The sequence below is a fragment of the Tachypleus tridentatus genome, chromosome 6 (genome assembly GCF_004210375.1).
Source record: "Tachypleus tridentatus isolate NWPU-2018 chromosome 6, ASM421037v1, whole genome shotgun sequence".
Lineage (NCBI taxonomy): Eukaryota > Metazoa > Arthropoda > Merostomata > Xiphosura > Limulidae > Tachypleus > Tachypleus tridentatus.
In genome coordinates, this window is record NC_134830.1 from 12,907,816 (window position 1) to 12,933,652 (window position 25,837).

The 25,837-nt window shown below is 30.7% G+C and overlaps 2 long non-coding RNA genes across 3 annotated transcripts in view; both read left to right on the top strand.

The window, feature by feature from the left end:
* The window catches only part of LOC143251952 (uncharacterized), a 244,675-nt gene that overhangs the window by 19,445 nt on the left and 199,393 nt on the right, over positions 1-25,837 (top strand). The window lies entirely within an intron of this gene.
* On the top strand, positions 26-22,480 carry LOC143251944 (uncharacterized). Of its 2 annotated transcripts, XR_013028754.1 has the most exons (6): positions 26-71; positions 2,602-2,694; positions 7,380-7,456; positions 12,438-12,524; positions 18,448-18,500; positions 22,254-22,480. It is a non-coding gene; the product is annotated as an uncharacterized LOC143251944 (long non-coding RNA). The 2 variants fall into 2 exon arrangements; XR_013028755.1 differs by lacking the exons at positions 26-71; positions 2,602-2,694 and adding an exon at positions 5,977-6,024.

Below are 25,837 nucleotides of genomic sequence, written 5' to 3' on the forward strand. Positions count from 1 at the left end.
TTTTTGCTGTATTATTCTGAAAAAAAAAAAAAGATGTTTGAAAAAAAAGTTGTTTCAACATTCATCCAAAAGTAAGTTTTATTTCTAATGAAACATATGTAAGAATGTCAAGATGATAATTTCATTTGGGGAAAAAAAATTAATCATATACAAACCAGTAACTCAAAATGTTGTTTTGTATTGTAGTTTGTTAACAGAAATCGATAATTATAGTGTGATTATATGATGCAAGTCTAAATATGGAAACTTAACTCGCATGTAGTTTCTTCCAGTACTTAAATAGATCTCATAAGAGGATAGGTAACAAAGGTATAATAATTTTGAAAATAGTTTTACATGTTATTTATCAGAGGTTGTGGGGTTGACAGTAAATTTTAGTAATCCACTACTGTGTTATTTATTTAACCAACCAATCACAGAAGTTATGTGCAATGCATTTGGCTACAGATAACAATATATTTTTCTTTCTGTCCCACTTTGTTGTCCTTTTGGTATTCTCCTATTTTGAAGAGGCTTCACTTTGTTTGGTTGAGCTTAACAACAACAAAATTCATTTCTATCTGACCCCAACAAATGTATGTGTCATGTGCTGTGTTAAGTTTATTCTCGTAAGTAATTATATAAACTACTTTGTCACATCTGTAAATATCACTATATTTAACATAATGTTGTTATATAACTATAATTAATTACTTTTATACTGGTTAAATGTTTGAAATTAAGAAACATTAAGAACCCTACATTACACTGTTTACAAAATTAATTAGTGAATACACAATGCAAATACATGAAAAAAAGTACTTTTGTGTGCTTTGACTGACTAGTTACATCCCAACAGCCATGTGCTTTGTCAAAAGAAGTACAAGGACTGGCAGCAAGAAACTAAAGTAAATTTGGAAAAATAAGGACTGTTTATAAACCAAAGAAACATAACTGTAGAACTAAATGTTATATATGTTTTATTCTTTGAATTTTTAAAGTTGACTGTAGCAACAGTTTGATACATTGAACATTTTTTGTGCTTCCACAAAAAAGCAGAGGAAGTCTATTCTTTTAGGCCTTATACCCTGATGCTATTTTACGTCTGTACATCTCATTCATCATTTTATAAAAGAGCCCTGTCTCTTCTGCATTAACCATCTGTTGAGGAGCGTATCCTTTTTCCTTAATGAATTCAAGCAACTATAGCTTGAACTGTGCAGCTGCATCAATATTAGCTGACCCAGCTTTATCTTGTAACTTCATGTTACATTTGTTGAAGCTTTGCCTAACTTTGACAAACTAACCTTTATTTGCCTGAAACTCACTGGCAGACTATGTATTTATACAAACTACATGCTTTCTCACATACAGCTTTGCTGTCAACAGTAGAGCCTCTTTTTGTTTACTTGTCCACTATTTCATACATTCAATAATTTTTCCATGAAAGGATTTATCCTAGACACTTGAGAAACCTCAACATTTATTAATATAGGAGACTTATTTACACCATATTCTTGGGCTATGGATGCTACAGTCATCCTGTTTTGTAACTTATCAAGGATCTTAATTTTCTCAGTTATTGTTATAACTTTGCATCTTTTATTTACCTCACTGACACTTGGAGATGATAATTGTTTTAATTCTGTACTGCTGTCTAAAATGGCAAAAAAAATGACTAATTTATAATAGCTCTTGTCACATAGAAAACCAGAAAAATTTGTGGTTAGGGGATATTTTTTACTTTTTTCATGTTATTATTCTACATTCTTTAGTACATTATTTAATTATGAAATGTAATTATGAATAGATGTATGCTGTTACAAGCTTAAAACTAGTTAGGAAAAACAATGTAGTTTTATGTTACAATCTGAAGTCATTCTAGAAAGAAAGAAGAGGGTAATTTAGATGTTTTTTTTGGTAATTACAAAGTCAGTCAAATTAACTGATCCTGTATAGAATGGAGAAAATAACCCATAAAAGATAGTTTTATTGAATAAAACACAGCAAATATATTTAATAGTTTTTAGGGATTACATAAAGAAAGCTTGTGAGTTTTGAGATGAAGAAAATTATTTTTAATCTTAACACAAGAATTACTTTGCACATTGACTATTCAAAATAAATGCTCAATATGTTCATGGACAAATCTTTATTTTAATTTACTAAAATAATTCCCTAAAATATGATTTTTTTTGTGTGAGAAAGACTTGTAATGTTAACTTAGAGACTACCAAATTTTGTGAAGATATTCATACTATGTTAAAAGCTGGAAATATTAAATCTTTAGAGACTTTAAACAAGTACAAAAGGAGATGTGATCAATAAAATGGACTGAGTTTGTGTTTAGAAAGGTATAATGGTCTGTAACCTTCATGTGCTTACATATTGGGTGATTTGCACAAAACTGAATTTTCTGTGCTCATAAGCAGGTTGATTACTTTTATTTTTGCTTGTATAAGCAAATATAGTTGGATGAACCTGCATTGTAGGAGTGGTTACTGTAGCTTCTTTTGATTGAGAGAGATGATTTTAGCAAGAATTACTTTAAGAAAAGTATGTACAATACATGTATGTCTATAGTAGTAAGAATATTTAATTTGAAATGGAGTTTATTTACAGGGAGTTATTCCATTAGGTGGTAGTACTGTTGAACCCACATCAGATGCCTCTCAGCCTTATTTGCTTCGAATCAGTAGTGATGAATACATTTCTGTAAGTAATTACTAGCACTTGTTATTTTTAATTGTAATATTTTATATTTTTGTAGTAATTATTATGTTTTTATCTGTGCTATGTTTGGCAATAACAATGACCTTTTAAAAAAGTGAGGCACACCTATATACAGCTACATTTTCAATAACTTGAGATCAACATTCATCATGTCCCAAAACTTCTTGACTCTACAGAGCTTGTTACTCACTTCCTCATTAAGCACTCTGTAGTTTGTGTAACTAAGCCTTCTTGTTGGCATGACAATGGATCATTGTGTCACACTTTTGTGTTCTTTGTTTGAATGTATTCAGTTTCCTTGTACAAAAATATTGAATAATGAATGAAGCTTTAGTAATAATTAATTACTATTATATTATACCTTCACAGAGTGCTACAATTGAAATTTAACTAATAATTAAAGAAATATGTTCAGTTCAGTTGTTTAAATTAGGGCATAGACAAGGAAATTCTATGTGATACAGTGCCTCACTGGCAAGCCACTAATTTTTATTGCTAGTCAGATGTAAATTACTAGAAAATAAAGTAGAATGTCCAGTTGAAAATCACAGAAAAAAAAAATGGTATTCATGTCTGACCCACAAAGGAGTAACAAAACTATTTGGGCAATGTATGTGTAACATTTTAGACCAGAATTTTTAATTTTGTTTTTTAAATTACAGTAATGATACACACATACCAATGGTTATAAATTAATGTAACTATTTACTCTGAAAATATCTTGTTTTTTCTGAATGATTGCAAAAGGTAATTCTTGAAGAATTTTAGATGAAACTCTCCACAGATAGAAAGTAGAAAACTTGGTTGTGTTATTTTCTTGTGATTTTACTTGTCCTTAAAGCAAGCTCTCCTTCATAAATAATTGTCTTATTACATTCATTGTTAGATTTTGTTTCTGTGTAAATTGTATATTGCAAATGAAATAAGCATTAGTTAAAAAAAAAGTCTTGCTATATACTAAATAAACCTCTAGTCATAATAAAAAGTCTGAAATTATTATGGTCTTACTCCCTCTTACCTAAAGTTATCTCAGTCTTGGACTGTTCCCTATGCATTGCTAAAATTATTCACTCAGAGTGCACCAATCTTTTATAAATGTTATCAGTTTTGTAGCCTTTCAGAACATATACTTATTCTCCATAAATCATACTGCATCCACTATACTAGCACACTATCCCCCTCTGTTATTCTAGAGTAATCCATGCTTTTTCAATTGTCATTATAGTGTATTGGTGTTGGTTTTAATTTGCTTCCCATATGACTAAAAAACTGTTATTGTGCTTCATCACAAGTTTACATTAGTCTGAACTTAGTCTCAAATTCCTGTGCTTTTTACTTGTTTGTTTTAGAGCTATATTCATTTTCAAAATTATAATATATTTGTATTTTAGATTTAATATTGCAGATGATATGATTCCCACAAGAGTAGACAGTGGTTCTTACACGAGTCCATAGGTCTCAGAATTAATAATGTTTGCTAGGAAAGCAAATGCTTTGATTCATGGAAAGTTCATGTCTTGTGTTTTCTTTACAATTTTTTGTGAATAAGTATATAACTATTGAGTGAAAATTTCTTTCTGTGGTGCTTTTCCACCTACCACTGTGCTTTTATATAATCTCCTGGGTTAGGTACAGTTCTTTTACACAGGAGATCTGTAATAATTCTTTCAGCATGGATTTCTCACTTTCAGTAGCTATATCATTATTTAGCAAGTTTGTGTAAGCTTGTGTGGATTGATCTAATTACCATGTACGGTAATTTGATTTTTATAATTCTCTTAATCCTTTGTTTTATCTCTTCTTGGAGTGGACTTGTAAATAAGTTCTATATTTACATATCTTTTATCTTCTGAGTTCCTTCACTGGTTTTGTATTTTGAGTATTCCTTATTTTTGGTTGACTTTCATAGTTTTGCAGGATTGTTATTTTTACATTGTAGACTCTACCAAATTCTAGGTGTTGTTAATATATTAGGATGAGTATTTTAAGTATGTTTAGTTTATGTGTCTTATTGGCCACACTTCAAAACAGTGATGTGGGTTCTGTTGGTTCTATTTAAAGGTTTCTGCCTTCAGTTCTGCTCCTCCCCTATCTACATCCCAGATGTTCCTTCTTCGTCCTTGGAATTGCACTTCTTCCAGTCATCTTATCTAGTCTTTTCAAGACCTTATTCACAAATGGGCTGTTGATTTGATGGTTTCTGCTCAACCTGGGTTAGATGTGTTGCAGTTGAACTCTATCTGAAGCCATCTTATTTCACCATAGAGTCCTACCTCTCATTTTGGAAGTTTTCCCAAAGACTTTGGGTGACCAACTTATTGTGATGAATGCTTATTTTCAAATGCTAGCTGTTACTGTATTTCATTGTTTTCTTTGGTTTGAGTATATAAGTTGTGTCTTCCAGTTCCAGGCATTTTCAATTGGTTCTTCTTTGGTTCCTTGTAATTTCTTCAGTGGTATGCTCTTTTGTCAGTCATTTTCACTCGTTGGATCTTCAGACTCTCCTCTTTTTCATAGACAACTGACTCTTGCTCTTCTCTTTTCATGCCCCACCTGTCAGTTACACCTGCTTACTTCTTCAGGAAATTAATTGGGCAGGGTTTTTAATCCAGTTGGAGAGGTCCATTCTTAACCCCACTCAATCTCTTATTCCAGTGGGAGATTTTCTTTCATTCCCTTTTTATTAGGCTCGCCCTTCTCTGCTTGGCTCAGGGATATGGCTCTACTTTCTCCTTTTCTCACTGTGTGAGGGTTTCTCTCTTTTCCTTTTGAGGATGTGGATTTCCTTGGAAGTTATTCTTCCCTTGAGTTGAGCTCCCCTTCATTCCCTTCAGTGGATGCTTCTTGACCATTAGAACTCCTACAATTGCTTGGGCAAGTCCAATACTATTCTCCCTTGAATCAAGACCAACCTTGTTTAGTGACTGAACAGGGAACTAACCATGGTTGGGATTCCCACAACTACACCTTTTGTCTGGAGTCTCATCTTTTACCAATGCCTTCTTAGTGGCTTAGGGGCTTTCTTCAATTCCTCAGAGATTTCCAATTAATTGTCTGTCAAGGAGGTTATTCTCAATTTCAACATCCAGGAACATTTGTCAGTTTGTCAGATTTTCTCTCATTTCCTCCAATTCTTGAGGGGATGGGTAATTATAGTTCATTACAACAATTCCACTGTTGTCAATTATATCACCAAGCATGGAGGAACCAAATCCAAATCTCTGTTTTCAGATGCTGAATCTTATTTAATGGGCCTACAACCACGACGTGGCAATCTTGGTGTATCAAGTTCCTAGCATCATGCATCTGGTGGTTAGTTGCTTATCTTGAACCGACCAAGTTCTTCTCACAGAGTGATCCTTCATTTCATGGGTATTTTGGAGGGTGTATTCTCAACTGGGAATGCTGCATAAAAATTGTTTGCTGCTCATTAGAATGCCAGAATTTTTCATTTTGATCTGATTCCATACCATTCAGTTCTGGAAGTAAATGCATTCAGTCATGTTTGTAGGGGGTCTTCACTTGTATACCCACTCTCGAATCAGACTTCTCTCCAGACTATTTTTTGTCATGTTCTGCTTGTTGCTACATATTTGCCTGCTCAGTCATAGTTCTGTCTGCTCTGGCCCTTGTTAGAGAGAAATCCCCTGCCCTTAACTCTGTTCCAGTATCTCCTCCAACAACCTCAATCTGCATGCTTAGTTATATCTGGTCCCTTGTCTTTGCTTAGTGTAGAGTCTTTTATTGCCTGCATCTTCCTCCTTGTCTGTGTACCAGAAGTGTTGGTCTTCCTTCAGGTTTTGATTCATTCTGCCCATCCTACCCTTTTATTCCTCATCTGTCACAGTTTTTCATATAATTATTTGGCCAGAGTTTGTCCATATTTTTTTGTTGTTAGTAATAAAGCTGCTGTGTCAAATACCTTTTGTTCTCCTGTACTCATCTGGATTGATTACTTTGTTTAGTTCATTCTCTGCTCTTGTTTCTAGTTTGTATCAGCCAATTCTTGAAAGTGAAGACTACAGAATAGTACAAGGAGATAGATGCACTAGTATTAGAGGGTGCATTGTTGGAGGGTAATCATATGATCAGCACATATTCTGAAGTGCTGCAAAATTGAGGGGGTATAAAAGACTGGGATGATGTGAGTAAAAATTTTTAGCAGTACATAGAGGGCATTCCAGGATTGAGAGATTTTTGGATAAGAGAGATAAGTATCTATCAGAAATAAATTTTCAGTCTAAGAAAATCTTGTTCATGTACATTTACGACACAGTACAATTAATAACATAATTAACATTTGCTGACACGCTTAGAATGAATTAGTCTTTGAGTTTATTTGAGCATGTGCTATGATTATTGAGTATTCTAGTGTTATGTACTCTATGCTGCAATATAGAAATTATATATTAAGCTGAATCAATACTTTATTTATTTATTTTTCTTAAATCATACATCAGGTGTGGTTTGAAATATTCCTGTTACCTGTACTTTAAAAATAATAAATCACTTCAATATTAAAAATAATTCATGTCATTGTTCTTTAAAACCATGTTTGTATTCTTATTAAAAATTTTAATAAGAATTTTAAGTATCAGTAGTTCTGTGTTTCAGTCACCTGCCATATTTTATAGAAGTGAGTTATTAAATATTTTGTTTCTATAAAGGGCCACTTTGTTTTAGCAGCTGACTGTGAAATGGAAAGGGAAAAATGGTTAAATATTTTACAAGAGGCAAGCAGAATGTAAGTTAATTTTTACATTATAGATTGTACTAACTTTGAAATTATGTGAAACTTAAAACATTGCTAGATTTTTTGTTTTATAATGAAAACAAAAATAAATCTTCCATAACAGTTCTTCTGCTTATTAACAGTTTTTTTTTCAACAAAAATTTAACAACTGAATCTAAATTTCTCATTCAGGTTGTTTATATTTTCGTGGTATATGCTTCTTTATCAAGAAAGAGGATTATTATTTTCAGTTGTAAATGATACTGGTATATCACAGTATGTAAACAGTTGTGTTTAGTAATAAAACCTAACTATTCACCAGAACTACTTACAAATAAGCATAAAAGAATTGTACTTGAATATTTTTTTTATTCCTATTATTTTTTATCAGAAAAAAAGAAGTGAAACAAGTGTCAATCTTTCTTTCATAAGAGGTTTTTAACATTTCTACATTCAATGTATAACAATAGAAGTTCGAGAAATGGATGCTTGTTTGTCAGGGTTGTTTTTATTCAAGTCTCATTTGTTTTTTTTATTGGTTAGCTGAAAGTAATTCTCTCCAGAGTATTTGCATTTTGATTGGTTAAACATTTATGTTCAGGAAGGTATAAATATTAAAAATGTTATTTACAAGGAAGTTTACTGAACAACTTTTTAGATAGGAATGCAGTAGTCTTTAATTCTAAACCCTGGCTTGAAGTACTAAAACTGTATATTGTTTGCCAAGTTTCAACACATTCTACTAACAAAGTAATATCATTTGCAAAAACTGATGTCTGTCCATCGTGTATGAATATGATGAAGAGAAGAAGAAATACACCAGAAACCATTCTATGTATAGGTGTAATGCTTAGTAAGAGTTGTTTGGATCCATGTTAATTTCTATGTGTGTGTGTTAAAATATAATAAAAAACCTTTCTCTGTTGCAAAATTTTTAAATAATTTTCATGTAATGCTGTATCATCAGGATAATTTTGAAAACCGGTTTTCAGAACATTGTGTATAGTATATCATTTTGTGCTAATAAAAGATATTTTATATTTGCATGTTGTAAAGAAAATATACATATAAGTGTATTTGAATATGTTTTTATTTGAATTTTGAAGAGGTTTACTGTGTAATTTTCCTAAACCTTGTTTACAAATTCAGTGTTTAGTTGGATGACTAAATCAAACATTTGAGAATGCTCACAATATCAAAATTGTGAGAGGGGGTTTTTGGTTTTAAAAGAATATTTTGAAGGAGCATGTCTTAGGGTCTAAATATTTGATTTTATGTGGTTGATTAAGAATGTAAACTGATTGAAATATCACAACTATATGTACATTGTTGAATTTCTCCACATACTGCTAGTGTATATGTAACTTGCATCAGTGATATTTTTTAAGATCTACCAGAAAAACAAATATTGTATTGGAATTCTTGCTACTATACAGACAAAGTATATTGTATTTCTAATGTGAAGTAGACTTTGTGCCATTTATGTAAATAAATATCAGCTAAGTACAATTGATAACAAAATTTCAATAAACTTTGGAAATTTCATTGTTTAATATATTTTGTTAAAGAATTGTGCAGTGTTAACAATTTATATTTATACTTACTTTGCAGAAGGTATAAATGTATTATCTTAACCTTTTCCATTCTGATTTGATACACTCTGAAAAGCTTAATTTCACATACTCAACAATCTGAAACTCAATGAAATCAACAGGAGCAAATTCATTGAAACTTTAAAAAAAGTTGAAATTTTTTTGAAATTTCATACATAGATGAAAGCATAAGTTTTTATTGCATGTTTGTATTATTTACATCACTGGTCTATGAAGTCTTATAAATTGTAGTATGTGTAATTAATTCCCTTTACCTTCCCACTTTTATGTGTTAAAAACAACAAATGTATAGGTATATTAGTAATTATGCTACTATCTTCTGAAAAGTGTTTAAACAATAAATAAATATATACACATTGATATGTACCTCACAATATCTCGTAAACAGTTTTTGCAACATTAAATCGTATGGTAATTTTTAACACGAATTGCTGAGGTCATCTGTATGATGGTTTTCACTTTTAAAATTTAGTATTTTTTATTTGTGTGGTGGTTCTGGTTTGAAACACTTTTAATATATAGTAACTGTTGTTATGGAAAATTACAGGAATAAAGAGAATATTTCAAACACTAGTATCATTACAGGGCTTAAATTTACTGAACTGAAATGCTGAGAAAAAAATGCTATTTCACAATATGAGCTTGAACTAAACCACTGTTTGACAGAAGTGGTTTTTCTCTTATAACTGGTGAACTGATAAAATTTTTTATCACCAAACGTTGGCTCTCTGGAATGTATCATATAACTATGGAGGCCCATGTATCTTCCTCATTCCATTGTCTATCACACAAATATATATATATAAATTATAAAAATAATTTATATGCAAAAAGTACCTTAGTCAGTTGACTACTTTCAACAAGAACTTTTAAGTTGTTTGAAGTTGTAGGTGAAATATCCCCAATTAGCAACTGTTTTAGTAAGCACAAACTGAAAAGATAAAATAACTTCAGAGTACCAAATAGACTTATGGTAATGTACCAAGTACCTCTATGAATAAATTTCATAACCTTTATACCAATGTACCATTTTATCCTCTATGTTTAATGTAGCTATAACTATTATTATTGAAAAGACTTTTAAACAATAAGTATTATGTTTTTGTCACATAATTAATAAACATTAATGAATGTAAGTTACAAAATTAATTTGTTTTGTACAAGTAATGAGCAAATTTATTAGAACACCCCATTGCATCTGTAGTTTAATTTATTGTGCATATTAAATAAAACCATTGTAATTTGAAATCTTAGAAAAGGAGTATAAATAAGTAAGTTTTTTTATTTTCTTACTTTATTCATGATTAATATTCTGTACTTTTTATTCATTTAAAATTAATAAAAGAAACAACATCAAATTATTAAATGTATGTTTACTGAAAAAGTTGCATAAGGTATGTTAATATAAATACAAAGTAGTGCAACATGTTCACACATGATTTCCTTCATTTTCTGTACTGACAAAAGTCTGGTATCTTCATATTCTGGGTTTTTCTTGCAGGTAAATCATCAAATACATTTATGATATGGAATTAAAATGTTAAAAAGATGGAGTATTAATTTTGATTAGGAATAGTAAAGGATAAGTGAATAAGTTTAAATAAAGTTTTATTTAGATATGATTTATTACATATCACTTTTTATCTAAATTGTTTCTAAACACTTCTTGTGGAACAACATTCACTCAAGAGATTAATAACCACTGGCATTCCAGAAGAAGTCAGTTCTTCATCGATCACTATGAAAGAAATGTTAAGTCTGCAAAAAAAAAAAAAAAAAACAATCAATGAAAAAATTAAAGAAAAACTGCAAAAAACCTTGCTGATGACATTAAGAAGTCATGCACGGTAAAGTTTCAAGAAATAGTGTCAAGAACACTGCAAAGTGTGGCCTTATGGGAAGAGTAGCAGCAAGAAAGCTCTTACTGTGCAAAGAGAATATAGCTAAGAGACTAGATGTACCCTTGACTCAGTGCTGACAATAACAGGATCATTATCTGAGTGCCACCTGTTAGTGGAAGTTTTGGCTCTTTAAAATTCAGTAATTTTTTGGAGTAATGAGTCTGTAGTGTACTCGTGTCATTTTCTGATGCTGGACTTGCTCTGCTTTCCATATGGACATGCTTTCTTCACTTCATCTGTTGTCTACCTATTCTTCTGAGAATACTTTGACCATATCTATGGTAAGTCTGATTCAGCTACACTTCTGCACCATTCTCTCACTGCACTACTTCCAAATGCCATGTCTCATAGCCACTCAAGTGGTTGCAACAAATTATTGGCAGCCACTTTCAAACAAACAGTATGCTTCTTTCTGTCCTCTATCCTCACAAATGGACTTCAGTTCAATATTTTTGGCAAACTTCATTCATGAGCTTTTTGGATGATATCCTCCCATGACACACCTCACTGAACATCACTTGCTAACCAAACAAGTAATATCTGGCCAAAATTATGAGCTGTCTGAAGTCAGTTACTTCTTCATTAGCCTTCTGCACTCTTTTTTCAGACTGCATCAACAATCACTCAAAGTATATTGTTATGATGCAAGATGTAAGTGCTATCAGATAGATTTAATGGATGCAAACTCGGGTTATGCTTCAATATTCCCTTTCTACAACAAGCATAACATAAATGTAACATGTCATCATACCAAATACTTAAATTTGATGGCATAGGAAGCAACTCGTATATAGAATGCCTAAAGAATGACATTTTGAGTGGCTGCATCTTCCATAATGCATTCCATGATAAAGTCTGCTGCTGTAAAGATTTTCATCTTGTTGAAGCATGTGTTTAGCCTGATGAACTGCTGTGACTAGTCTTTTTTTTTTCATACTTGGCTTCGAAATTCCTGAAAAGTAATCAACGTTACTCTTGATTATTAGCAAATAACCACCATTTATGACTTAACTATCCCAAACCCTGCCACTCTACTTAGATAGCTCCAACAATCTCCTTGTGTCTAAGTCTCCAGTGGACTCTGCCTCATTCATCATTTCCTCATCAAACCACTTTTTGCCAGATCTGACAACAGGTTGGGTATCTTTGATCAGAGGATCTTTTTGAGTCTGTTGTAATTATGAATGACCTTGCATTGGATACTTTGAACTCCTTTACAAGAAACTTAGTAGCAAGCCCAACCTCATGCAACAACTGTGTAACACAATATTGATGAAATGGTCAGGAACTCCCAATCATTTCTTTATGTACTTGTTTGTCTATTTAAATTTATTATTAGTTATTGTTAACCCTGCAGTTGTCCAAACTTCATTTTTCCTTGTTATTGCATTAAATTACGACTTTTATTGAATTTTAATTTCTTTACATGCAACTTTGTTTATTCTCTCTTTTGTATCATAGTACAATTTTTTGTTACAGAACATGAAGATCAGTTAAGTGAGATTATGATAAAAGAACTTGAGTGTCAAGGACTTCAGTTATCTAAGGAAAAGCAAAAGTACTTTCGTAAGTACATTGTGTGGTATTACTATTAAAAAATTGATTGTGTTATATAAATGGTCATTAAAAACTGGGAAAATATAATAATTAACAGGCTAATACGAAGCTTAAATTACTTTTGGAAAGTGGATTAGCAGCTTTTTACTAATCATTCTTAAAATTAATTAGCACTTAGTATATTTTGGATATCAGTCTAATAAATGTTTATTTTGGGCCTCTGTAGGAAACTATGTATATGCTTTCATTATGACATGTTCATGAAATATATAAGGTACATGGTTGAGGGAAAGAAAATACTTAGAGGAATGTAAATCAGACATACACAGTAGATGATGCTAGATATAATAAGGTAACTATTAGCCTTGTTACTGTTTCTGATAAATTTTGGGCCCAGCATGGCCAGGTGGTTAGGAGCTTCACTTTCGCAATCTGAGGGTCATGGATTAGAATCCTCTTCCATCAAACATGCTCACCTTTTGGCTGAGGTGGGGGGCATTATAGTGTGACAGTTAATCCCACTATTCATTGGTAAAAGAGAAAAGAGTAGGTCAAGAGCTGGTGGTGACTAGCTGCCTTTCTCTAGTCATTCACTGCTAAATTAGGGACAACTATTGCAGATAACTGCCATGTAGTTTTATGCAAAATTTCATATGAAGTATAAAACTTCATGAATATAATAACATTCTTAGGTTACATGAAATTAAAATAATCATAGGACAAATATATGCAACAGGTCCAATCACAAAAAATATCAAAATTATGTTATCTTGCGATGATAAAGGAAATTTTTCATCTTATTATAAAATTTGTTTTGACTTTGCCCATTGTGCTGAAATATTTTTCAGCAGCTGCATTTGAGAAAGGACATACTCTCAAAACTTTCACTAACTATGTTATCTTAAGGAATTTATCCTGGTAGAAGTGATGAATTGTCTTCCAAATCTCTGATGAAGAAGTGACCCCAGTCTGAAAATTACTGGCAGTGTGTGGTTTGGATCAATCTCCTACCTTAGTTCTCTCTAATGTAGACGTAGACCTCCTATTTTCTGCCCATCTATGTATGGCAAAGAGTTTACCTGGTTCAGAAGTGGTTCAGTCTCCCATTGTACAATCTTAAACTCTCAGTATCTCTTTGGGAGTGTCTTTTGAATGCTTTGTAAGGATTCTTTTTCTTTCCCTCACACTGGTCCCTCCACTTGTTAAATGTTGGGTTTAGCTATTTACGCGAGAGGAGGTGATGTACCATATCAGAATTTATAATTTTCCTATAATGAAAATGGATTTCTGAAAGGTAATTATCACCTTTCACACTTTCCAGCCTTCCTCCACACTGATAAGTGGTGTTTCTATTTTCTCCGAAAACTCAGAGTGATACTTTGGTAGAATTAAATAGAGGAAGTCATATGCATCAAGAGAGTATGCTACATACTTTTTGGTGTAGGGTTGTCTCATGAGGATTTGTATGCGAGATGCATTGGAATCGGCTATTTCCATATGTGAGAGATTCAAAGTTTGTGGCATGCACAAAATGTTTTTGTGTATATAGGGGGCATCACTGAACAAGAATGGTTATTTATGTGAGGAAAGTAAGTACCTATCAGAAATTGTTTTTCAGTATAAGAAAATCATACATTTCTGGCCTTAAATCTAGGTTTTATGATTGTAAGTTAATAAATAATTGTAACTTTTTTATGATTTCATTTATTTTATATTATGTGGAATTTTTAATGTTTTAATAAACTGAAAATTCAATAATACATAATTCTGTTGTGACATTAGAAACCTAGTCATTGGTAGATCTGTGGGAAATATTGTCCCTGTGTCGGTTCTTTCTATTTTAATGTGCTGATCAAACCTCCTGTGTTTAACTATGCAATTTTCCATAACAAAATTTTTGAAATTTCCAATATCTATGAATGATTGAAGTTTTGGATCAGTTTCAGTTTTCTTTGTGCCTCATACACATCTTGCAGAAAATTTTGGTTACAAAGTGAAAATTATCACTGTTCAATGCTCAGTTTTGGGATCGCTCCCAGCCCATTACTGGGCTTTTGTAAGTTTCACTAGCATGATTAGATCTACAATGTCAGAATGCCACTTGGTATTTATTCATTCTGACATCAGCATTTTTGCCAATTGTAATTTTACCAACTCTCCTAAGATCTGTGTATTAGGGCAAGACTTAGTGAAAGTAGAACTGTTTATGCTGTTAGTGGTTTGCTAGAAATTTTCCTTCTTTGAAAGGAGTGATGGTATAATCTATTTCATGATAGTTTGAATAACTTGAATTTTACATTGTGATGACAGATGTGGTACTGACACGTAGTTGTTTTTTTACTGTTTTATGCACCACAGATGGAACTTTGCAAATAATAGCTGGTAAATATAATATTTTATTCTTTTATTGATTAGCAGTAAATGTGATACAAGATAAAACTGATTATCACAAGACTCATCTTGCTTCATGTTTTATGATGTGATATCAATTATTTTAATCCTTGCTAATATTTGTGCATGACATGTTGTTGACACTGTTTATTATAATAATTTATTCTTGTACTTGTACAGTAAGAACATTTACATCAAAAATAATTTAGTGATTTTGACTTGAAAGTATTGTCTGTGAAGAGAGCACAAGGGATTATAGAACTTTGTAAGTTAGGAAGCTAAATGCTTCATTTGTAGTATTTCAGTATAAAACTCATAAATACTTTGTGAAAGTTGTCATTAATTTTATTGATATGGGTATTCTTTACTGCCCATTTAAAATTTCATTAAACTACTTTTTTATGTTATTTCAATTAGTATAGCATAAGATCTCAGCTAATAATCCATATTTTATGGTGAATAAGTTTTAAGTTCTTAATTCTATAAAGCAGTATCTAAAAAGTCTTGAATTTCCTCCAGTGTGACACGACACATTTTCTCTTGGTATTTTCTATATTTTATCCATGACCTGTCCAGTAACTACTGACTTCACCATTAAATCATCAGTCCTTAAACAAAGCATAATTTTGAGAGCTTTCAATTTTTAATTGCAGAGTTATCAAATAGAAAATTAGATTCCTCCTGCTACATCCACCTTTCATATTTCTCTTTCAAGTATTATTGATAGTTGTCTTATGTTTAGTTATATATATTATCTGTAACCAATAGAAACCAAAGTTTTTCATCTGTCAAATGACATTATATTTTATTGTATTCTGAATAGATAATTATGAATTACACTTGAAATAAATCTTTGCTTCACATCGAATTAACATGAATTTGTAATCACTCTTGCCACATAGTTAGGAACCCAGAAAAATTGTGGCTTTAGAAGAAAGTGTATGCTTTTTGTATGTTATTATTTTATGTTCTTTGGTGCATTATGTAATTAAATAAAAATTATGTACTACACGACTACTACTATTTGTATAAAAAAGTAATGTCAGGTGTCATCAAAAGCAGACAACAAAAAACAATTCTCAAGTAAGTACTTTTATTTCTTGATTTTCATGTTTATTCTTTATTATTATAATATTATAAAAGTAATTAATATATAAAAGTAGATATCTCTAGGTTAGTTAAGGTTAGATTAGGTAAAATAAATAATAAAAATATTTCATGAGGTATGCACATGAGTAGTTCTTGGTCAGCTAATTCTATTGTGTAAAGTGGGCTTATGTTCTCCAACTGATTTACAACTTACAATGGCATGAATAGTAGTTAAACATGGTTCAAAGGGAAATAAAAAATAAATTTAAAAAAATAAAAATTCTGTTACAAGTTTAAAGCTACTTAGGATAAAAAAAGGTAGTTTCGTATTACATTTGAAATTATTCTCAAAAGAAAAAAAGGTAACTAGTTTTATTTCCATCAGTTTAGTCAAATTGACCAATCATGTATGGAGTTATGGTAGAGAAATTAACATAAAGTGTAAAATTATCCTAAAAACAAACATTTGGAATGTGTATATGAGATTTTAAAGATTACAGAAATGAAATTTGAAATTTTGGAGATGAAGAAAATTATTTTTATTCTTAACATGAAAATCACTTTTCATATAGGTAATTTTGTTAATTTATTAAGAAAAATATTCTTTTGTATGTGAAAGTCTTATGTTAACTGAAACACTGCTAAATTTTGTGAAGATATACACACTATGTTAAAAGTTACTGGTGTTCAATCTCAAAAGACTTAATGAGTACAAAGAAGTCACCTTGTCTATCAAACTGGCAGAGGTTGTGTTGAGATAGTTAAAGCAGTTTAAATACATTTTAAATAGCCTGATGTGTACAGTTTCCTTGTCATCTTGAAATGTAAAAAAAAACAAGTCATTTTAGTTTGATTTGCAGTTTATGTAACCAAGTTCATTATAAAGTTTATACTTCAGTTTGGTTAGTGTGTTGTTGGTTATCAAAAGTAATTAGTTTGTTGGCATTATAATTTTTATCCCATGTGTAAAATAGGTGTTTTGTAAACAATGATACAACTCATAATTAACCCTCAATAAATACAAGTGACCTTTTAGTGTCGTGATTTGATTCCTTCACAACTACTGGTACTTTAAATTTATAACAACTGGTTTAGGAAACTTTTATTTCAGTATTAACTTTTTTATAAATACTAAAACATAAAGGCTATATACATTGTAAGAAGAAATATTTGTAACTTCAATTCCTTAGCATCGTAAAAGATCCTGTATATAAAAACTAGATTAATCCAGTCAAGAAATCTTAAATTAAAAAAGTAGAGTTATGAAATTCGTATGTTATAAAAATTCCATTTACATCTGTTGTGAGAATTTTATATAGATATTTTATCTTCTTCTCATATATATAAAACAGTATTTGCTTAACTTTCCATTCTTTAATCAGGATTGCCATTGCAAAGTTGTTGTTTAATCAGCACATGAATAATAGATTATGTGTCATTTGTTTTTGCTTCACCTGTTTGTTGTTTCTTATGTTTTAAAATAATTGAGAGGAACAGTTATGAATACTCTTTTTATTTTTTAATGTAAGAGTAGAATGTAAAGTGGCAAGAACACAATTTTCACAAAAAAAAAAAAAGAAGGAACATCTCCTTAATAATTGCATGACCATTGCTGTAACACAAGATATTATTTTACTTCGTAAACATGAGTTAATCACACATTATATGAATAATGTTATAAGTCACGTAATATCCTTTGAACTACTTCCTTCATTATCAGGAGTAGCCATTCTGCTGCCTGATATCACATAACATGACAAGTTTTCCAAGGATTCTCTTTCTTATTTTTTATCAGTTTATTGACTTTCAAAGCACATCATAAGAAATCAGAACAATTGGAATTTGACAAGTATATTGTTGAATAGTATTCTGTGGATGAAACCTTATAAAGCATTGGCATTCTGGAAGATTATCTTTCCTAAATATAATGTTCACTTTATGAATGTTCCTTTAGTTGGTCAGAAGTATGTTTATGGGCATACACTGGGCTTACTTTAAGAGAATACCACCATGCCATGCATAAGGGCATTACTCCATATTTGCTTGGGTTATGGATTTGGGGCCCATTGCTGTCGGACACACTGCTTTGGAAGTTTTTCAACTTTCATAAAGAACATTGACGGTTCTTTTTCTCTGAAATTTTGTGTATTTTGGTTTTGCAACTTTTAACACAGGTTCTCTCCTCAACCACTGGTATCTCAGTGGTAGGGATCCAATATAAAGAAGTCTAGAATTTATCTCATTTTATTAAAACCTGCATAGGATGTCATATGATGAGATATGATAACTACAATTTATAGTTTCTAAAGTGGAAAACAGCAAAGTGAGTAACCTTAGATTTTATTGGAAATATTCAAATTATGTTGATAATTATTTTTTGGATTTTTTTTAGCTGGACATGTGTATTTTTTCTTATCACATACAGTAAATATGTTACTTCTACTTTATTTAGATAAACTACAAGAGGAGACAATAGCCTTACGAGATGAAATAGATAAAAATGAGGTAGATTGTTTACTTTATATCTTTTTCTTTCTTGTATTAACTGTATGATACCAGGATAGGTTCACCCTATCTGAGTTTTAAATTTTAGAGTTGAAATTTCTTCCATGAAAAAGTTATATTTAATTTTATTCATAAAAAGAAAAAAAATGAATTTTAAATTTTTATTTTGGGTTGATTTTAGTGTGCTCAAAACAAAACCATTAGTGTTTTTGTATATTCTGAACAAAATTATCAATGTACAGTGAGTAAAAAGTTGAAAAATATGAAATAAAAATTAGCTTTTCTTTTTTTTTAGAATGACTACAGATTGTATTAAGTAGCTAAAATTATTCTTCCTAAGACCTTTAGACCTTTTTAACATTTATGCAACTGCTTTCATTTAACTTTATTGTTTTTTAGATATGTATAACTGGCAATAACAAAACAATCAATCACCTAACAAAGAGCATAGGGTAAATAATCAGTTCAGTTGCATCAAGAGGCAATGACCAAATTACATTCCTCCAAATGTAATCAATAGAATTGTAATTTAGATTTTTAAAAGTTTTACCTAATTTATTAATTTTAGAATTTGAATTAATTTTGTTTAAAATGATATAACACTAAATAAAGAGATATACATAAACAACAAGAAATTTAGCCTTGATGTTTTTGTGTTAAGGTATGGTTTGATAAGCCTGTCTTTTTCATAGTAAATTATTTTTGTACAACAAATATATGTGGCTTTCTAATCAACCTAAAAATAGATTAAAAACATTTCCATTACTATTTGGAGTAATGTCAGCCTAAACACATCAAGCTTCCTATGAACTGTTGGCTTTGATTGCTAAAACAAAACAGAATATCACCCAGCAAGAATTTAATGCAAATAAACTGGCCAAGCTGAGTCACATTACTAAGTGTTGTCTCAAGAAATTTGTCAAGCTTTTAATAACAATACAGGTATGTTGTACACAAAACAAATAAATATTTTAATAAAATATAGTAAACAATTTTCTGAATTTCCAAAGCCTTACAAACTCCATTTGAATTTAAAATAAAATTTACCCTATGAATAAAATTACTTTTACAGTTTTCATATTTAATTTGTATAACCTCTATAATCTCCAAATTCAACAAATATTTTTAAGGTAAAAGTTTAGATTGTTATTTATTTTACCCTAACAATAGCACGAACAGTAGTTATATCACCATCGTACAATGATATTAAATTATGAAATAAAATGAGCTTTTTCTCATTCTTTTTAAAGGAAATATTTATTGCCATATTTTCTATTTCATTATCTAAAAAATTTCTTTCACACTTCTTACCTTTTCTCTCACTCCAATATTGATTTTATTGCCTAACTTTTACAACGTTTGTTTAGTCAGTATATCCTCTTGTACTTTGTAACGCACGATACAGCTACTGGTGACAATAGTTACCTAAACTCTAATTTATTTTTTATTTAAATTTTGTTAACAGAAAGATTAATGTACTTCTCGACTGTTACTTTTAAATTAAATACAGAAGTCACTAACAATAACATATAATGTCAAAAAACAATAAATTTCACTGATCTCCTAACAAACCTTTTGAATGAGGGAAAAAATTCACAAACTACTATGACCATTAACTCATAAAAAGGAACTGAAACAAATTGTCTAGTGTCTCTATGCGGTCCGACGTCGGAATTTGATCCATGTTAGGATCAAAGGGGGTGTAAACCTTGTCCTCCATATCAAGAGATGGTGTTATTCTATTCGTATCTAAACTTATCCCTTGGTAACACCCCCGTTACCATGTTGTTTTACGTATTGTATATTAAATATTGTCCATTGTGAGGCTCATTCAATGGAAAATCTGCATAATAAATTGCTTACACTTCAGATTTGCTTTTAATTCAACAGAAAATATATTCTTAGACCACTGTAGTAAATGTTCCATGTTCAAATAATACCTTTTTTCTAAAAAATAAACATATTTAAGTTCTCAGAAGGACGCACAAGTGTATCAATTACGAACTATTGACTTTTTACAGTTTGCCTCAAAAGAACGTCCATCTTGGGTTACAGGGTTTTATCGTTTTATTTTAAGACTTTTTACAGGATACATAAGGTATGTATTGTCTTCAGCAAAAGGAAATGCCAATATCTTACAAGGGTTTAATAAAGAGCTTCTACGTTTTCCACATTTGGCGGAAACATCCCACATTCAAGGTTAATCTCCCTTACTCCCGTTGATTGGTTAATTTTTCCAACACCTAAAATCATAAAATCTACACCTTTACTAGTGCTAGAAAATCCCTACTGTAGAATAGATACGACATTTATATTCAACAAAATTCGAAGGTCAGATATTTGTCTGTGGTTTTATATGAAAATTTATAATGGTGTCAACTACATAAAATGCCACCACAATGTACATTTGTACCCATATTTTGCTATAGAAGTCTTCAGATACCCACTACTCATCCAGGAAAGTTTTCCACCTTTAGCACGCCTATCTGTGGCTTTAACATAGGTATTTATCTCTAGCATGAAAGTTTGTAAGAAGAGGAAACTGATTTATTATTCAGATATAGCAAACAGTTAACAAACAGATTATTACAAGTGACTCTTGAACTATATTAAACAGCCGCATGTATTTGTAACAATTTATTCTGACACTCAAGCATTTTCATTTTAAAAATAACCACGTGATTTTCAGTTATCTTGCAAATTTATTCTTATTGGCGAATCGGACAGTAGCTGTTGATGAACTCGCCCATGATCTTCACTGCCCATTGCCCAGTTCATCTAACAGGCACCAGCCACTGTTTCTTGAGTCAGGAACTTAAATATTTATTGTCATATTTGGGAAAAAGTTTAAACCTGACACAGTAGAACTTATGTAGACTTCACCTGGACTTGAATTACACTAATGTTTGTGTGAACTTTAAAGGAACTTACATACAATAACAGAGTTAATTTGATTTTGGTAACCTACTGAAACACGTAGAAGCATTTAGATTTTACAATTTCAGGTTTTACCATATCTACAACACATACGATGTATATGTATTATGTTCACCATTGAAAATTGAATACTGGATTTCAGTGTTATCTGTACGTAAATTTACCAGTGGCACATCAATGGAATCCATTTTGTTCTCCTACAGTTATCTAACCCACCACTCAGACGACACGAAGTGGCACTGGCGTGTTTTTGTGTTAAATAAACTAATTATGTTTTAAACTACACTTGTTTTTGTTTTACTTTATTGTTCATGATCCTTTTGATCTTTCCTAAACCATTCTGAAGCTGCATTTTATTGGAACCTTTCGTTTTTCCGTTAGACATCAGTTAATCTGTGGTCTAAACACATATCGCTCTTGTAATTGAGAGAAAAAGATGAAAAATCTTGTATAAAATGTGAAGTTTAACAATATCTTTCTTTTAAAAAATTACCTTCGTCAAAGAATAAAATTTGTTTTTAAGATGTGTTCCTATAAAGCTTAGACTAGTACTGCATGCCATTTCATAAGCGACAGCAGCAATATTGTCAGTATTAAACTGGTTTAAGATGTGGTGATATTTTGTGTAACAAGATACTATATCTTTGTTGAGAAAAGTTTTGTGAATTCGGTTTTGCGATCCTAAGACATTTGAAGTTAATTTGTAGATATTTTAATAAACCTGTTAACATTTAATGAGCATTTAGTAGTGTAATTAATTAATCTTGAGAGTAAAAGTCTATCATATACATCGATTTGTTTGCGTTTTGTTTATAGCAACGCCACATGGACGATCTGTGTTCACCGAGGGGAATCCAACCCCTGATTTTAGTTGTAACTCCGAAGACTCACCGCTGTCCCACATCGATCTGTGCACCCGTCGTGGTTTTCCACTGATATTACTACTTTAATTTTAAAAAAATTCCTAGGCAATGCTTAGTTGAAATGTATATCGTGAAATAGTATTTTTCACATTTTTTTTTGTTTAAAATATATACTGTAAAACTGTTGTCCCCATTTTTTGCGTGTTTGTTTCACGCGCCTTTTAATGTCGTTTATTTCCGCTGACCTTTGAGTCTATGCGTGGTTCCAGATCACATCCATTTATAATTTAATTTCTCAGCTTATGGTTGAAAAAACAACTTTTTTTAGCGTGGATGTTGAATAGTGGGGTGCTAGTGACTGACCGGCTTGTCTTCCTTTGGACAACAGTTCAAAATTAAAAGTGTACTATTATTTTGCATTCATGGCACATTTATTTACAAGTATTTTGGAAATTTGACATCGTGCAACTATATAACGCTTACAACTGTTTCCTGAACACATTTGAAATGTACTGTAACTCTTTACCAAAATAAATTCAAATGAGATGCCATGTTAGCGTCGCTCACCATCTTTAACACCAACATTAAGAGTGTAATATACAATTACACGAATAAAGGTTAAATACTAAAGTTTTTTGTTATTGTGATTACTCGATTATGATAATCACAAATCAATGAAAGCACCTTCTAGTGATTGTGATTCAGTAGCTGAGTGGACCTTGTATATCCTATGAAGTATCATGATATTTGGGAAACATATTTACCCCAGTGGATTTATTGATTTAACAGTGTTTTCAGGAGTTGCGTTTTACTTAGAAGTTTAAAGTGTAGTTGACAGTCATAAGGGTTTGAAATAAAGAACTTAACATCTCCAAAACTTATAATGACAAACTTGACTGCGAATTATTTCTTGAAATTAAAGATATTTAGTTTATATTTCGTACTTTTCAAATTTAAATTAATAACCTGAACCCTATGATTTAACATAGACATTAAAACTAATTGAACTTTTTCAGTCTATCACTGATTTAAATGATCTTTGAATGACTAACAATATTTTATTGTCAACTTTTTTGGGGGGCAGTAATATCGTGTTATTGGATTTCTTCTTCAAAAAAGTGAATTTCTTGGAATGTTAAAATACAAGACAAACACCAATGAATAGAAAACAAAACCATTCTTTATTATATTTCTTGTTACAAACTTGTTAAATACACAACTACATGACTGAGAAAAATCGTGATGTATTATTTAATGTTACTTTAAAAATTATCTTAACATTACTTATCCATTTCGATACACTTATTTTAATTGATGTTTCTGGTTTCTAGATATTTTACAGTTGAATGTAAAACTCAGCTTTAATTCAGAGACAAAAGTTAAGTTATATCAGCCTCCTCCTCCCCTCACAGCTGATCCTTTCCTCTCCTATTTTTAATGTTTGTTTTATTTTTGTATTTTCTATTTTTGGTTTAATATTCCTGATATACTTAGGTTCCTTCAAAATATAAAATACTTTATGTATAGCAGATAAAAAAGAATAAAACAGTGAAAGGTAAAAATTAACTACTTTTTCATAAGCAAATTATTATTTAACGATTTAAAACATTACAAAAATTCAAATATATGAAACATGCCCTAAAGTAGTGATATTTATGTTGCATTATTTTCAGTTTACGTTTGTTATTCAAATATTGCCACTACTTAACAGCATTCGAAAAGTAATTTACTTCCAACTCCAATACAGTAAAACATGCTGGGGGAACGATACACATCATTCTTAAACAAATCAAGATACCACTTCTAAATTGGTAAATAATTTTAAAATCAGCCTCCTCTTTCCCTTGGAGCCGATCCGTTCTTTTCCAACACAAGATATGTAAAAATAATATGAAAGTTATTCCTTCTATTTGTTCTCCAACTCCCCATCATGGATATTGTATACTTTATACTATTATATTGCAACTAATGTTATATTTAATAAATGTCCCTGAGAAGTCATACTGATCATACTGTATTCAATGGTATCATGAGAAACTAGTGTCAACTTACTACCAGTAATTACTGAATACACGTGCTGGGTGACGTTTGGATATAAAGGGTACGGAATTTATAGTATTTATATAAACTACAGGATATTAACAAAAACTTGCAAAATAATTGCAATGCAAGTAGTTTTTGCAGTGAAAACTATGAAAGAAGAGACGAAAACCACAATTATTTTAGAAACACAAAGTTACGCTATAATTAGATGATTAGCGGAGGGAAAAAAAACACACGGATATAATCGACATGAAGAGTATAGAATTCTTAAAAACAAAAGCCCAAAGTGCTTAGGATACATACAGTTAATGAAACATGTTCACTTACAGTAAGAAGGAAAATTAACTCCTTGGGTTAAAAACAAAGGAAAAAATGTAATGTTTTTGTTTTGTAAGTTATTTGTTACCGGAAGGCGTCATAGAAGTGAAAATAGAAAACTGTTAATCTTACAGTGTGCATTAGTTTTTAAGAAGATTACATCAGAAGAAACCGTCACACTTAATCCTAAAACTACTCAATTTTGTTTTTAATTGCAGTGTAAATAAATACAACTTTAACCTTTTCGCTTTAACCGAATATATTTATTTGATACCACTAGTTATTTATTTATGGCATAAAGAATTACTTTCAATATTTAACTAATTGTCACATTATAGTCTTCAGTTACATTAAATAAACATTTTAGTAGAAATTAACAACAAATCTGTAGTTTATTCTATTGAAGGGTGACGCTGAAGAATAAGACATTGAACACGACTTTATATTCCTGCTACCATTACTGTAGAATTATTTACGATTACAACACCTACTGTTATACATGCGTTTGGGGACGTGACTAAGGTCAGATTTATGTAATAAAATATTCCTCTATTTTGATTTCTGTTTAAATCTTTTTGTATTTCAGAGAAGCCTTTAAGTTTAAATCTATACCATAACCGTTATCGTATTATGGTTTGTCTATTAAAATATAATTGTATTATAAAAGAAACTGTGTGTATCAATCATCTAAATTACAACTAAACTTAGTTTTAGGCTATTTGAAATTGTAATACGTAACATAGTTCTGTGATATCAATCCACAAATGTATAGAAAGTTGTGAGCAATAAGTAGCACGCTCCTAATGTCAAGACAAGCATTAATGATTTCCGAATTTAGAGAGAATGTACGATTTCATTTCGTACTTTCGCCAAACAAATTATTTATAGTTTAAATAAAAGTTTATTTATACGAAGAGTACGAGAACATCAATATCAGCATTGCCATTGTTTTAGGTGTAACTGTTGGCATTTCGTAGCATCTGTTGTTTTAACGTTAAATATTCAGTTATCAAACAGCTTCCCAATTCCATCATTAGTCATATATTTCCACAATAAGCTATTAGTATCATTTCTTAATACATTTTACAACTATATAATCAGTACATCTTTCAACCTCAACAACTCTAGACTCCAGATCAAACAATAACAACAGGAAGCATTGTTAACCACTATGAA